Source organism: Danio aesculapii, chromosome 2 (genome assembly GCF_903798145.1).
Source record: "Danio aesculapii chromosome 2, fDanAes4.1, whole genome shotgun sequence".
Classification (NCBI taxonomy): Eukaryota; Metazoa; Chordata; class Actinopteri; order Cypriniformes; family Danionidae; genus Danio; species Danio aesculapii.
The window spans coordinates 1808489-1824547 of NC_079436.1; the positions used below are offsets into that span (position 1 = coordinate 1808489).

General features: G+C 35.7%; 1 protein-coding gene across 1 annotated transcript in view; it reads left to right on the forward strand.

The window, feature by feature from the left end:
• LOC130234359 (adhesion G protein-coupled receptor L2) overlaps window positions 1–16059 on the forward strand; it is a 254267-nt gene that overhangs the window by 45580 nt on the left and 192628 nt on the right.

A 16059-nucleotide genomic window follows, 5' to 3' on the forward strand; every position in this document is an offset into this window, starting at 1 on the left:
ATCCCCCTTTCTGATCTCAGTGGTCAGCGGCGTATCTTACTCCTGACACGTAAAAATGATGGAGCTTTTCTTTTTGCTGGTAGACTCTAGAACAAGCTTGCCTTACAAAAACATCTCCCACATTTTGGGGCATTTCAGTGATCTTTCATATATATATACATTTTTGAGCTTGTGTGTTTGACCTCATGCATATGATTGCTTGCTCAACTTTGATGCACAGCTCTTTTGAGTTAGCCTGAGTTATGGAGTTCTGAAACGCTTCGATTTATTACAGATTTCCAGCGCTGGCTCGCATTATGATTTGTGACACTAGATTTTTTTTGCTCATTCTTCATGTTTGACTTATTTCATGTGTGTTGAAGTGAATTCCACATCTCTACTTCATGCGTACGGAAAGAAAAAAAGAAAAAACTCAACGCCTTAGTCAGGAATGGCGCAAAGCTCTCTAATGCTAATCGTTTAATCCCTTTATTTCAAGTCAGGACAAATCCAGTCCGAAATCTGCCAAACAGAATGGTGTTTATAGAGATGATAACGGTTGGCTGTTGCCATTTTTAAACCTCCAGACATAAAGCGAGCATGTTTCTCGACCGTGTATGGGTTTCAGACGCAGTGATGAAGAGAAATAAGCATATTTTTTTTCTTTTTCAGACTCTCCCACTCCTCCACATCTCTGCAATCTCAGCAGGGTGTGTGCTGTTTTTTCACCAGGTTATGCCCATGATTGCAGATTATTAAAGTGCAGCCCGGTGCCAGCCTTAAAACATTCCTTGCTTGTAGATTTGCACTGAATCCTAATCCCATCATGCAGTGCGCTGGAGGATTTTCCTACCTGAATGCGCCGTCTGAGACTTTAAGGCTGATTAGCTTTATTTGATTATGCGTCGATTCCTCTAATTTGCCATATTAGGGAGAGACCAACAGATTCCTTCTTGTTTTATTTCTTGTATTAAGGAGTTTTTGCTGAGATATTTTTACAATGCAGAAATGAAAGGTTATTTATGACTGAGTGCGTCTGATGGTTTTAATAATCTTATTTGATTGTTATGTACTGTACTTTGAAATTATATTAGGATAATAGACTAAATTATAAATAATTTGGGATCTTTTATAATTCATGTGGTATATAACAGGGCTGCACAATATATCGTTTCAACATGGCAATTTTATTATTATTAGCTATTTTTACTATTATTTTATTAATATTATTTTTATTGGCAATTAAGTTTAGTCTATTAGCCATTTTATTATTAACTATTTGTATTATTATTTTATTTAAAAAAATTCTTTAGCAATTTTTATTATTATTTTATTAATATTATTTTTATTATTATAAGCTATTTTTATTATTATTATTTTATTAATATTATTTTTATTATTATAAGCTATTTTTATTATTATTTTATTAAAATTATTTTTATTATTATTAGCTATTTTTATTATTATTTTATTAATATTATTTTTATTATTATAAGCTATTTTTATTATTATTTATTAATATTATTTTTATTATTATAAGCTATTTTTATTATTATTTTATTAATATTATTTTTATTATTATTAGCTATTTTTATTATTATTTTATTAATATTATTTTTATTATTATTATTTTATTAATATAATTTTTATTATTATTATTAGCTATTTTTATTATTATTTTAATCATATTATTTTTATTATTATAAGCTATTTTTATTATTATTTTATTAATATCATTTTTATTATTATTAGCTATTTTTATTATTATTATTTTATTAGTATTATTTTTATTATTATTAGCTATTTTTATTATTATTTTATTAATATTATTTTTATTATTATAAGCTATTTTTATTATTATTTTATTAATATTATTTTTATCATTATTAGCTATTTTTATTATTATTTTATTAGTATTATTTTTATTATTATTAGCTATTTTTATTATTATTTTATTAATATTATTTTTATTATTATTATTAGCTATTTTTATTATTATTTTATTAATATTATTTTTATTATTATTTTATTAATATTATTTTTATTGGCAATTTTTATTATCATTAGCTATTTTTATTATTATTTTATTAATATTATTTTTATTATTATTAGCTATTTTTATTATTATTTTATTAATATTAGTTTTATTGGCAATTTTTATTATCATTAGCTATTTTTATTATTATTTTATTAATATTATTTTTATTATTATTAGCTATTTTTAATATTTTTTTATTTGCAATTTTTATTATTATTAGTCATTTTTATTTTATTATTATTATTATTATTATTATTATTATTAGCTATTTTATTATTCCATTTTTTATCAGCTATAGTTATCTGTACTTAAACATTTACTTTATCATCAGTACTTAAACATTTAAGTTAATTAAATAAAGAGACCACATTTGGTCAGCTCAATTGAATTGTCGATTTCCCATTACTCAAAAGTCATTTGAGTAGTCTTAACTTATTAGGGTTTACTGTGTACCTACTATGTTCAAAATGCCTTTTTACTTGCATAAACATTACAAAAGAGATGAAAACAAATGTCTGGGTTATTTTTATTAACCTTGTCCTGAAGAATTCAACTTGTAACCCTCCTTAAGGAAACGGACCCCAGGGCTCTGTTTTGGGACCTCTTTACATGTTTCCATTAAAAAATATAATTGATTAGCATGGTATTTATTACCACCTGTGTTTGAATTTACAAATGGGAGCAAACTACTCATGTGAAGTGTTGGCAGGTACAAAGTTTGGTTCAAATTAGTTTATTCGATTTGGTCCAAATCGGGGGTGAATATAAACGCATGAGCGTACAATAATAATTATTGTATGGTGTCATGGCTTCAATTGCGACGTTAGTCTGTAATAATTATATGATGCTTTTAATGTACTTTTAATTAATGTTCGAATAGACTTGCATAAACATCACAAGAGAAAAGTGAATAAAAAACAGTCTGGGTTATTTTTATTAACCTTGTCCTGAAGAATTTAACTTGTAAACCTCCTTATGGAAACGGACCCCAGGGCTCTGTTTTGGGACCCCTTCCATTAGAAATATCCTTGATCAACATGGTACTTTTTACCACCTGTGTTTAAATTTAACTTCAAATAGGAGCAAACTAAGAACGTCACTGGTTTGAGCCTCGGCGGGGTCAGTTGGCATGTGAAGTTTGCATGTTCTCACCGTGTTGGCATGGGTTTCCTTCGGGTGCTCCGGTTTCCCCCACAAGTCCAAAGACATATAGGTGAATTAGGTAAGCTAAAATTTGTCAGTAGTGTATAGGTGTTTCCCAGTGATGGGTTGCAGGTGGAAGGGCATCCGCTGCGTAAAACATATGCTTGATAAGTTGGTGGTTCATTCCGCTGTGGCGCTGTGGGACTAAGCCGAAAAGAAAATGAATGAGCAAATGAATGGGAGCAGACTACTGGAGTAAAGTGTTGGCTGGTAGAAAGTTTTCTCCTAAATGAATTTATTCGATTTGGTCCAAATATGGGGTGGAAATAAACAATAATGAACTTATTTTAATAATAATAATAATAATAATAATCGCATCATAACTTCATCACAGCACGACACTTCCTGGCCCCAATCCAACGCCTTCGTATGCTTTCACCCACTGGAGGGGGTAGGCAGGTCTGTGACCAGCGCCTCCATGGCTGCAGGACCTGATAGCTGTCCGCCCTTACCGGACTATATCCACACCCCCTGTTCCCATCCCCTGTGGCAATGTTATGTCTTGTCGGTGTGTTTTTGTGCTAGATTGCTGGGGCTTTTTCTTCTCCCTGATCTCACATTGCTCTAACTTAAGATCAAGGTGAGAGGGACTTTTTTTTTGCCTCTCTCTCCTGATTGTATTTTATTTCCTGTTCCACCTCCTGTGACCTGTCTTCCCTGGAGTTGTGATGTCTGTGCACGGTCGGGGGGTTCCATTTACCTGCATTTCGTTGCTTTGTACTTATACATGTGTGATGACAATAAATTGAATCTAATCTAATCTAAACTAAAATTTGCTATGTCAGCCGGTTTAATAATATGATGCTTTTAATGTACTTTTAATTAATGTTCTAAACGATTTGCATAAACATCACAAGAGAAAGGAGAATTAAAAAACAGTCTGGGATCTTCAGAGTTTTTAGTGATGCTATTCGGTGTTCATTGTGTCCCTGCTAATTATTTAACGCCAAGTCCAAGTGTTAGATTCTTTTAAATGACAATGGTGAGCAAAAACAACATTAATGCATTGTCAAAACTGGCACGCAGAAGCGGTGACTGATCTCCAGTACATCTGCGGAGGACAGAACATCTCCTATAGCCGGCTTTGTGATGAAACATAATTATATTTCATCTACCGCGTTGGACGTTTTGTTCTCTCTCTCTTCATCAGCGTCTGTGGAAAACGTGTTTATATTTAGGTTCATTATAAAATAATCATGGCACATGATGATGAGGAGGAAGGCTTTGATGAAGCACACTTCAAAGTGCAACTTTACCTGTGATTTCCCGCTACCTGCGCTGTAAACGCTGAGCCCGTGCGTTGTGGAGTATATTTATTTTTTAGGATTTTAGAGAAAGATGAAGCTGTTTAGTTTGTGGGTGGGTGTTTGTTTGTGCACATGCGTGTCAGTGGGAATGAATCTGCGGACAAAGTGAGCGTGACATGTCATCTGTCTTCAACGCTTGGCATTGTGTTATAATGAGCTCGGGCTCCCCAAGGTCTCAGATATTACCGTTTGCCAATGCAGACAAACAGTCTGACTGCGATTGTCTCTGTTAGATAACAGCGGAAAAGCAAACGCACACAAAAGAGAGGTGATTTTTAAAAGTTTAGCCGCTCAACTCGTTGCCATAGTAATTGTTGTCTTGGTGGAAGAAATATGTGAGGTGCGTCTGTAATCCATGCAAACGCTGTGAAAGTAAAGAGATGAGAATGACACTCAGAGGTGGAAAGTTAAAACACTGTTTCCATTGAAATCCATTATATTCTGTGTTTACATTTAAGCATTTCACTGATGCTTTTATACAAAGTGATGCGTTGCGTTCAAGATACAAAGTTCTATAAGATCATGCTTTCAATGTGAATGCAGGTTTAATGCGCTGTAAATAACGCTGGGTTCCACACAATTCCTTCATGTTGTCCTTCAAGTTAACTTAATCGTTTTGCAAATTTAAGTTGTCCCAATTCACCCTTTAGAATTGTGTTTAAATTCATTTTAAGTAAGTAGTTTGAACAAGCAGTTTTTTTTTTGTGAACATGCACTATTAGTCAAAATCAATGGTCTCAATCTTAATTCCTGGAGGGCAGCAGGTTTTCTGAGTTTATCTACTACCAGATTTCCTTCATTCATTTTCCTTCATTAGGATTGGGCCTTAATATTAGGTGGCCTTTACTACTATGTACTTCAAAAATTGGGTTAGGGAGCGTTTTGATGGTAATGGTAGGTTTAAGGGAGGGTTAAGGTGTAAGGGATTGTCAACAGTATAACTACATAAAACTTACATATAACTTACACATACCAAACCTACATATAACTTAATTGCGTATGTAGTTACTTGCATGTATTTAATAAATCATAAGCACAATGTAAAAGCCTCTGTAATGGACCCCAGCTAGCGAGCTATGCAGGTAAACCTCACTCCTATGACCTCAAATGGTGCTCTAGTTGGCGCCAGTGGTGTAGTGGTTAGCACTCCGGTGCTCATGGCATCCAGAGTTCGATTCCGCCTCGCGGTCCTATGCCGATCCTTCCCCTCTCTCTGCTCCCCATGCTTTCCTGTCAGTTCTCTCTACTTCCCTATTCAGTAAAGGTGAAACCCCGAAAAAATAATTATATAAAGGAGATGGTCTAGCGACAGATGCTAGAAGCCATGGTCTTTAGCCTCCTTGTTAGAGCAACCGACTCCCATACAAAGAATCGCCGGTTCGATCAATTGGGTGCAGTAGGACCGGTGGGTTGCATGTGGGGGCTCGTCCGGGATGTGAGTGAGGTTTAGGGGTGTGAGTGTAACAGAGGCCGGCTAGCGAAGTGCTAACCAGGTAAGCCTCACACTTCTGACCTGTGACAGACGCTAGAGGCCATGGTCTTTAGCCTCCTTGCTAGAGCAACCGACTCTCATACAAAGAATCGCTGGTTCGATCCCAGCTTAGACGAGGTTGGGTGCAGTAGGGACCGGTGGGTTACATGTGGGGGCTCGTCCGGGATGGGAGTGAGGTTTAGGGGCCTGAGTGTAACAGAGACCAGCTAGCGAAGTGCTAAGCAGGTAAGCCTCACACTTCTGACCTGTGACAGACGCTAGAGGCCATGGTCTTTAGCCTCCTTGTTAGAGCAACCGACTCCCATACAAAGAATTAGACTGGGTTTGATGCAGTAGGACCGGTGGGTTACACGTGGGGGCTCGTCCGGGATGAGAGTGAGGTTTAGGGGCGTGAGTGTAATAGAGGCCAGCTAGAGAAGTGCTATGCATTAAACCTCACTCCTTTGACCTGCAACAGACGCTAGAGGGCCATGGTCTTTAGCCTCCTTGTTAGAGCAACCGACTCCCATACAAAGAATCAATGGTTCGATCCCAGCTTAGACCAGGTTGGGTGCAGTAGGACCGGTGGGTTACATGTGGGGGCTCGTCCGGGATGGGAGTGAGGTTTAGGGGCGTGAGTGTAACAGAGGCCAGCTAGCGAAGTGCTAAGCAGGTAAACCCCACTCATCTGACCTGTGACAAACGCTAAAGGGCCATGGTCTTTAGCCTCCTTGTTAGAGCATTCGACTCCCATACAAAGAATCAATGGTTCGATCCCAGCTTAGACCAGGTTGGGTGCAGTAGGACCGGTGGGTTACATGTGGGGGCTCGTCCGGGATGGGTGTGAGGTTTAAGGGGGTAAGTGTAACAGAGGCAGCTAGAGAAGTGCTAACCAGGTAAACCTCACTCCTCTGACCTGCAACAGACATTAGAGGCCATGGTTTTTAGCCTCCTTACTCCCATACCAAGAATTAGACCAGGTTTGATGCAGTAGGACCGGTGGGTTACACATGCATTTAGACAAGATGTACATTATAACAAATGAGTAATTTCACTGTAAGTACATATTAGTAAGGCCACCTAATATAAAGTGAGACCAAACGCATATGATCTCATGTCTGGTGACCATATAGAGGCATTGTTCAGATGTTTTTTTACAACACAAGTTTTTGTCCTTAAAATGCTCTTGTGTGTAGGACTAATTTACTACGCATCTCATCCCAAGCCTCCGTTACTAATTCCAAAATGTCATTTTAGAGCTTGTAACGCAGGCTTGAGCTCGACTGATATGCAGACTAATGCGGTTATTAGAAAGAGAACGAGAGTGAGAGATTGTCTGTGTTTGTGTGTGTGTGTGTGTGTGTGTGTGTGTGTGTGTGTGTATTACCTGAATCTGTGCTTCTCTACTTACAGCAAAAGTTAAAGAGATCATGAAATAGAGAATCAGAATGTTCCTGGTTTTTCCCACATATAAGAGATTACTCTTCTCTAAAAACACACACACACCAATATTCAGAACTCTGACCTCCCTGTTTAAAATACGACTCCTTGTTTTCTAGCCTGTCGAAACGCCCAGATTTGTACTCAGTCGAATGGGGGAGAGGTGAAATTTTAACCATGTCCAATATTTAACCGACAACAAAAACAAACTGAAACACGATTCGCTTTCTTGTTTCTGTACATTTTGTGTGTTTGGAGAAATAGCAAGACATATTTTGGCTACACAGAGGAAAACGTGTCGATCCGTGACCTTACTCTATTGTTAGTTATGCAGAAAACCCGGTCAGTATTTTCAACGGGCTGAAACGAGTGCCCGTCACTCCTCTGTTTACATTAGATTGGCATCAGTTAACATTGAAGAAAACCCACTTGCATTCAATTGAAGATGCTTGCCTGTAATGTTGACCAATGGCTCTGCACACCTTTACCTCAATTCACTGCTTCAGGTTTATCAGGCCTCCAGAAGTGTGTGCTTTGCAAGTAAATGACTATGAGGTGCCATTCCAAAGAGGCAGAGGTTTTTACTTTTACTACTGCCTGCTGCCTCTCAAGAGAAAGGCTTATTTCTGTTGGTTTGGCTGGGATAAAAATATATATAAAAAATTTAACAATGCTAAGTTTAATATTGTTAGCCTTTGTTTGGCTACAGAACTAACCACTGTTGTCCAAATGACTTGCCTAATTAAACTAACTTAATCTACTTGAGTTTTTAAGCTGAATACTAGTGTTGTGCAAATAACTTGTAATAATAATGAACTATTATGTGCTGTCATCATGGCAAGGATAAAAGAAATCAGTTATTAGAAGTGAGTTAGTAAAACTTTTATGTTTAAAAATGTGTTAACAGTACTTACAATTTCACAGGGCTAATAAATTAGTCTGTATACACTATCTGGCCACTTTATTAGGTACACCTGTCCAACTGCTTGTTAACGCACATTTCTACTCAGCCAATCACATGCCAGCAACTTAATGCATTTAGGCATGTAGACATGGTCAAGAGGATCTGCTGCAGTTAAAACTGAGCATCAGAATGGGGAAGAAAGGGAATTTAAGTGACTTTGAACGTGGCATGGTTGTTGGTGCCAAACGGGCTGGTTAGAGTATTTCAGAAACTGCTGATCTACTAGGATTTTCACGCACAATCTCGATTTCTGCTGCCACATTCGGATGGTCAGGTCAGAATCTGGCATCAACAACATGAAAGCTTGGATCCATCCTGCCTTGTGTCAGTGGTTCAGGCTGGTGGTGGTGGTGTAATGGTGTGGGGGATCTTTTCTTGACACACTTTGGGTCAATTTGTACCAATTGAGCATCGTATCAACACCACAGCCTACCTGAGTATTGTTGCTGATCATGTCCATCCCTTTATGACCACAGTGTCTCCATCTTCTGATGGCTACTTCCAGCAGGATAACGCACCATGTCATAAAGCGTGAATCATCTCAGACTGGTTTCTTGAACATGACAATGAGTTCACTGTACTCAAATGGCCTCCACAGTCACCAGATCTCAATCCAATTGTGGGATGTGGTGGAACGGTAGATTGGCATCATGGATGTGCAGCTGACAAATCTGCAGCAACTGTGTGATGCTATCATGTCAATATGGAGCAAAATCTCTAAGGAATATTTCCAGTAACATGTTAAATCTCTACCACGAAGGATTAAGGTTCTGAAGGCAAAAGGGGGTCCAACCTGGTACTAGCAAGGTGTACCTAATAAAGTGGCCGGTTAGTGTATATCGTTGCTCTTTGTTGATTTGGTTTGCGTCTGTTGTGCTAATTTGAATAAAAGCATCTGCTCAGTAATTACATGTAAATATAATAACTGAAGCTGCAGAATGATACTCTTACAGCAGCACTTTTGTTTGTGATGAGAGAGTATGTGCGTGTGGAGAATTGAGAGAACTCCTTCGATTGGTTCATGCATTAATCAGATGCTGAATCTAAACAGGGCAGCGCAATGGCGCAGTGGGTAGCACAATCACCTCACAGCAAGAAGGTCGCTGATTTGTCAGCTGAAATGTGCAGTGAAACGCACCCGGAGCAACGTATTTTGCGTTCCTCAACAAATGTAGTCCGAGTTACATATTTGCATTCCCTAAAAAATAGCTTGTCCTCATTGAACATTGAGAATCAAGACTCCCGTAGTGCAGATTTTCTTCTGTGTTTTGTCTGTTCTGCTCATCAAGGCTGCATTTATTGGATCAAAACGCAGTAATGGCGACCGAGTCACAATCTAGAATTCTGGCTGTGAGTTTTGCACACACAAGCAAGTCTCATTTTCTCCAGAAAAACTTGTCCTGTAATTGAGATTGATTTACACTCTCCTGGTCTTTCTCACACCCAATTGAAGTTCTGAAGCTAAATTGATATGAGGCGGTTGCTTTCATCTCGCGTAAAGTAAAACAAGCTTGCTTTCCAATATTTTTTGTTGTGTTCGGACACAAGGCGAAGATGCACAATATGGCTTTCTAATATTGGAGTTTTTTGGTTGGGAGTAGAAATGTGGATTTAAATGTGCATGCTTATATTTCTAGTTATATTTAGGCTACTTTTAATCATCTAATACTCACTTTCTGTCTTGCTTAAAGGTAGGCCTGTCACAATAATCAATATCTGGACTTATCCCACAAAACATGGACATCAGCTCAATCATTTTTGATGATGCAATATTTATCGTCCATACATAAAAACCAATTTAAAAACACTGTAGTATTTACTATAAATTACTATAGTACTTTCATGTGTGTGTCTGACGGCTGAAAATAGATCTGGCAGCCGCCTCTGTTACTCTTTACCTTGTTAACATTTATTATTATTTAACTAGGATATAAGTTTTCCCATTCTGATTCCATTGACTAATTATTAAATCATTAAAATGACTATAATTGAATGAAATATTCTTAAGAATAAAATCTGATGTGTTCTTTGGAAGAGTGGACTTGCATCGTGATGATATTATATTGTCATTCTGGCATTATATAATGAGTAGCATGGTCTTAAAGTGAGAGTTATGAAATTTATCGCAATATATTTTGATGCTATAACCATTCACTTCCACAGTATTTCTTTTTTCCTATGGAAGTCAATGGTTACCATAATTTAAGGATAGTTTGAAGAATGTTAAAAGCATGTAACCATTGACTTCCATAGTATTTGTTTATCCTACTATGGAAGCCAGTAGTTACTAGTTTCCAACATTATTTATGAATATTTTGAAGAATGTTATAAACCTGTAACCATTGACTTCCATACTATTTGTTTTTCCTGCTATGAAAGTCAATGGTTACCGGTTTTCAACATTATTTATGGATATTTTGAAGAATGTTAAAAACCTGTAACCATTGACTTACATACTATTTGTTTTTTCTACTATGGAAGCCAATGTTTACCGGTTTCCAACATTATTTAAGGGTATTTTGAAGAATGGTAAAAACCTGTAACCATTGAGCTCCATAGTATTTGTTTTTCTTACGGTTTCCAACATTATTAAGGATATTTTTAGGAATAATAAAAACCTGTAAGCATTGACTTCCATAGTATTTGTTTTTCCTACTATGGAAGCCAGTAGTTACTAGTTTCCAATGTTATTTATGGATATTTTGAAGAATGTTAAAAACCTGTAACCATAGACTTCCATACTATTTGTTTTTCCTACTATGGAAGCCAATGTTTACCAGTTTCCAACATTATTTAAGGGTATTTTGAAGAATGTTAAAAACCTGTAACCATTGAGCTCCATAGTATTTGTTTTTCTTACTATGGAAGTCAATGGTTACCGGTTTCCAACATTATTAAGGATATTTTTAGGAATGTTAAAAACTTGTAACTAATGACTTCCATATGATTTTTTTCCTACTATGGAAGTCAATGGTTACCGATTTCCAACATTAATGTTTAATGTTGAAGACCTGTAACCATTGACTTCCAACATTAAGGATGTTTTAAACAATGTTAAAAACCTGTAACCATTGACTTCCATAGTATTTGTTTTTCCTACTATGGAAGTCAATGGTTACAGGTTTCCAGCAAATGTCTTCTTTTGTGCAACTCAGAAAGGTTTGAAACAAGTCAATGATAGCAGAATTTTCACTTTTTTGGTGAACTACCACTTTAAAATTGGTATTACAGCATTATTTTTAAATCCAGCAGTGTTTGGTGTGTATTACAGTCTTTCCATTTGATAGCTCATTATAGCCACAGTATTAAACATGCTGTAATGAATTCTCTGTTTAGCTTTAATACGGAGCCGTCGCCGCGGTTTAAACACTGCTCATTTTTTAGTAATGCTCTTGATGTGCAGTTTGATAAGTGTGTAATTCAGCGTTATCTCTTCTCCGAGGCTGTCGACCCCTTTGAGATGTTTGATCTGCTCGATAGCGCTTTCAAACAGAATATTGTGTGTGGAATTTAAATGGGTCGAATCCGTCGTGTGGTTATGATGAGCTTTGTGCTGTCGGTGCGTCTCTGATCAGAGCAGATTGAGGGAGACTTCAGTCAGAAAGCTGGTTTTATTATGGTTCCTCTGTTGTTTTTGTGGAGTATATCACTGACAAAAAAATGATGATGTTTTTTAAGGTTAGTGGTTGTAAACAATTTAACTGGCCAGAATTTAAACGAGCAAATTAAGTCGAACATTAATGAATGTAATTTGTTTAAATTCACCCCACATACAGGTATAGTCAGAATTAATAGCCCCCCTTTGATTTATTTATTTATTTTCTTTTTTAAATATTTCCCAAATGATGTTTAACAGAGCAAGGAAATTTTCACAGTATGTCTGATAATATTTTTTCTTCTGTAAAAAGTCTTATTTGTTTTATTTCGGCTAGAATAAAAGCAGTTTTTAATTTTTTATTAAGCATTTTAAGGTCAATATTATTAGCCCCCTTAAGCAATATTAGTTTTGGATTGTCTCCAGAATAAACCATCATTATACAATAACTTGCCTAATTACCCTAACCTGCCTAGTTAACCTAATTAAGCCTTTAAATGTCACTTTAAGCTGTATAGAAGTGTCTTGAAAAATATTAGATTAGATTAAACTTTATTGTCATTACACATGTACAAGTACAAGGCAACGAAATGCAGTTCAGGTCTAACCAGCAGTGCAATAGCAGCAAGTGCAGGATACAGGTATAAGTTATAAAGTGCAGTTATAGAGAAACTATGGTGATATTTACAGATGGATGTGCTATGAACATTATATACAGGTTGTATTAGCTATGAACAGAGATTTACAATAAATGAATATATGTACAGGATGCTATTAATAATCAGAAGTGTGCAGATAAACATAAACATAACTACAAATGTATATGTACAGTGGGTATGTACAGTTTAAATAAGTGAATCAGTGCAATGAATATGTGCAAACTTTAAATGTGCAAATGTTAAATAGTGCAGTGATTGTGAGGAGTTTAAGTGAGAGGAGAGTGGGGGTGTATTTGGGGGCAAAAGAGTCAGTGATCTAGTGATCAGAAATATCCAGTCAGATATTATTTACTGTCATCATGGCAAAGATAAAATAAATCAGTTATTAGAGATGAGTTATTAAAACTATTATGTGTAGAAACGTGTTAAGAAATCTTCTCTGTTAAACAGAAATTGGGGAAAAAAATAAACGGGGGCTAATAATTCTGACTTCAACTGTACATTGTTTGCTACCATACACCTTAAAAAAATGTAGTGAATCCAATGAATATTTTTGTTCAGTGCTGCACGATATTAAAAATATATAACATTGCGGTATATATTGCAATTAGTGTTGTCATGATACTGGAATTCGATACCAATCAGTACTGACGTTTTAAAAAACGTTTTAAGCGCTGTTGAACACGTTCTTAAACAGCGCTGATTTGCCATTGTGTTCACATGCTCAACAGAAATGACTGTGATTGGCCGTGAAGGTCATCAGTTTCCCGAACTCACCGCTGTTTACTGAGTGTAACCACAGATACAGAGACACTGGAGCATTTTAAAGCCGTGAAGATCAGTCGATCAGTGGATCACTCGTATGTTCGCTTATAAACAGACCAGCTGATGTTCACTGCTTTAAAACTCTCCAGTGTCACTGTATCTGTGGTTACACTCAGTACTGATTGATATCGAATTCCAGTATCATGACAAGACTAATTGCGATCTGAATATCATTTGACCAGATGATTTGAATAGGGATTTGGGAAGGGATTTCAATTCATTTAGATCAGGGGTGCTCAAAAAGGGTCAAAAACCAGACTTGATTTAGGCTAGTGGGCTCCAGGTAATATAGTTGCCATGGATAATTCATTCAGTCCCTATATTAATTCGAGGTCGCCACAGTGGAATGAACCGCCAACTTATCCAGCATATGTTTCACGCAGCGGATGCTCTTCAGCTGCAACCCATTTCTGGGAAACATCTATACACACTGACTCGCGCTCATACACCACAGACAATTTAGCCACTTAATTCTGTACCGCATGTCTTTGGCCTGTAGGGGAAACCGGAGCATCCGGAGGAAACCCACACGAATGCAGGGAGAACATGCAAGCTCCACACAGAAATGACCACTGACCCAGCCAAAGCTTTAAACCTTCTTGCTGTGAGGCGAACATGCTACCCACTGCGCCACCATACAGTTGAAAATATTAGCCTGTGATTAAAATAAAATTCAATATTTTTTCTTGTGGAGAATTTAATTTCGCAATATCCATATAGAAATATCCAACACAATCTCACGGCAATTCGTAGCTTTTGATTTGGTGGCTAATTCATATGAATTCGTACGATCTAATTCGTACAATTTAATACGATTTGCTCATCCGCCAATGATGATTGGGTTTAGGGGTGGGGTTAGGTGCCACGCCTCCTTTTTAAAATCGTACAATTTCGTACGACTGAACTCGTATGAATTCATACGAATTAGCCACTAAACTGTCAAAACGTAAAATACTTACGTTTTCTCGTGAGATCAGGCTGAAATATCCATATAGCAGAGAAGTGCAAAAAATTTGTTTAATTTTATGTGACGAGCCTGTGATTCATATCATGAAATGCAAAAATATGACTATGTTTTTGTGTTTATAAGATATGATGTAGTTCTGTAATATCACTCAAACAAGAGCGATCCATCACAGGTGTGCTATTGATTTCATGCAGCAGTTCGACAGACAATCAGGTGTTCGCTTCATTTTAGACTCAATTGCCTTGTCTCTTGTGTTGTTATTGTTGTTGGGGAAATTAATTTCAGACAGAGCAGGAGCATTTGTGCCATCTCAGAGCCAGTAACAATACAGTGGGTTTAAGATTCTGCCCAAAACTGGTTTAGATGTTTTTATTTTAGTTTGTATGATTGATTTTATGAATATTACAGCTGTTAGTTCATGACAATTTGTATTGTAATTAATCATTCATTCATTTTCCTTGGCTTAGTCTCTTTATTAATCAGTGCAATGAACCGCCAGCAATTCCAGCGTATGTTTTACACAGCAGATGCCCTTCCAGCTGCAACCCAGTACTGGGTAACACCCATACACACTCATCCACACACACTCGCACACTAAGGCCAATTTAGTTCATCAATTCCTCTATAGAGCATGTGTTTGGACTGTGGGGGAAGCCGGAGCACTCTGAGGAAACCCACGGCAACATGAAGAAGAACATGCAAACTCCACACAGAAATGCCAGCTGGCTCAGCCAAGGCTTAACCTAGCGACCTTCTTGCTGTGAGGCGAACGTGCTATGTGCTATGATTTTATGAGTATTATAGTGTTTAAATTTGTATTTTAATTAATACAATGGAAATTAATAAAGCAATTAAACTTCAAATTGTTTATTAAAAGGATCACAACAAATTTGGAATAATAAAAAAATGTAATAAATGCAAATTTATAGTTTTTTTTAACAGAATAAATTACACATGCTTAATTTTTAAAACCAATATCCGAAAGTAGGAGTCAAGTTTAGTATTTTTGTAAAATAATATATATTTTTTTTGTAATATGCCATTTTATTTTTGTAATTTTATGTATTCGTAATATGTAATTCATTTTATAATATGTAATTTTGTAGTTTATTACGTAATATGTAATTTTGTAGTTTATTTTGTAATATGTAATTTTGTAGTTCATTTCGTAATATGTAATTTTGTAGTTTATTTCGTAATATGTAATTTTGTAGTTTATTTTGTAATATGTAATTTTGTAGTTCATTTCGTAATATGTAATTTTGTAGTTTATTTCGTAATATGTAATTTTGTAGTTTATTTTGTAATATGTAATTTTGTAGTTTATTTTGTAATATGTAATTTTGTAGTTTATTTTGTAATATGTAATTTTGTAGTTTATTACGTAATATGTAATTTTGTAGTTTATTTTGTAATATGTTATTTTGTAGTTTATTTCGTAATATGTAATTTTGTAGTTTATTTTGTAATATGTAATTTTGTAGTTTATTTCGTAATGTTATTTTGTAGTTTATTTCGTAATATGTAATTTTGTAGTTTATTTTGTAATATGTAATTTTGTAGTTTATTTTGTAATATGTAATTTTGTAGTTTATTTCGTAATGTTATTTT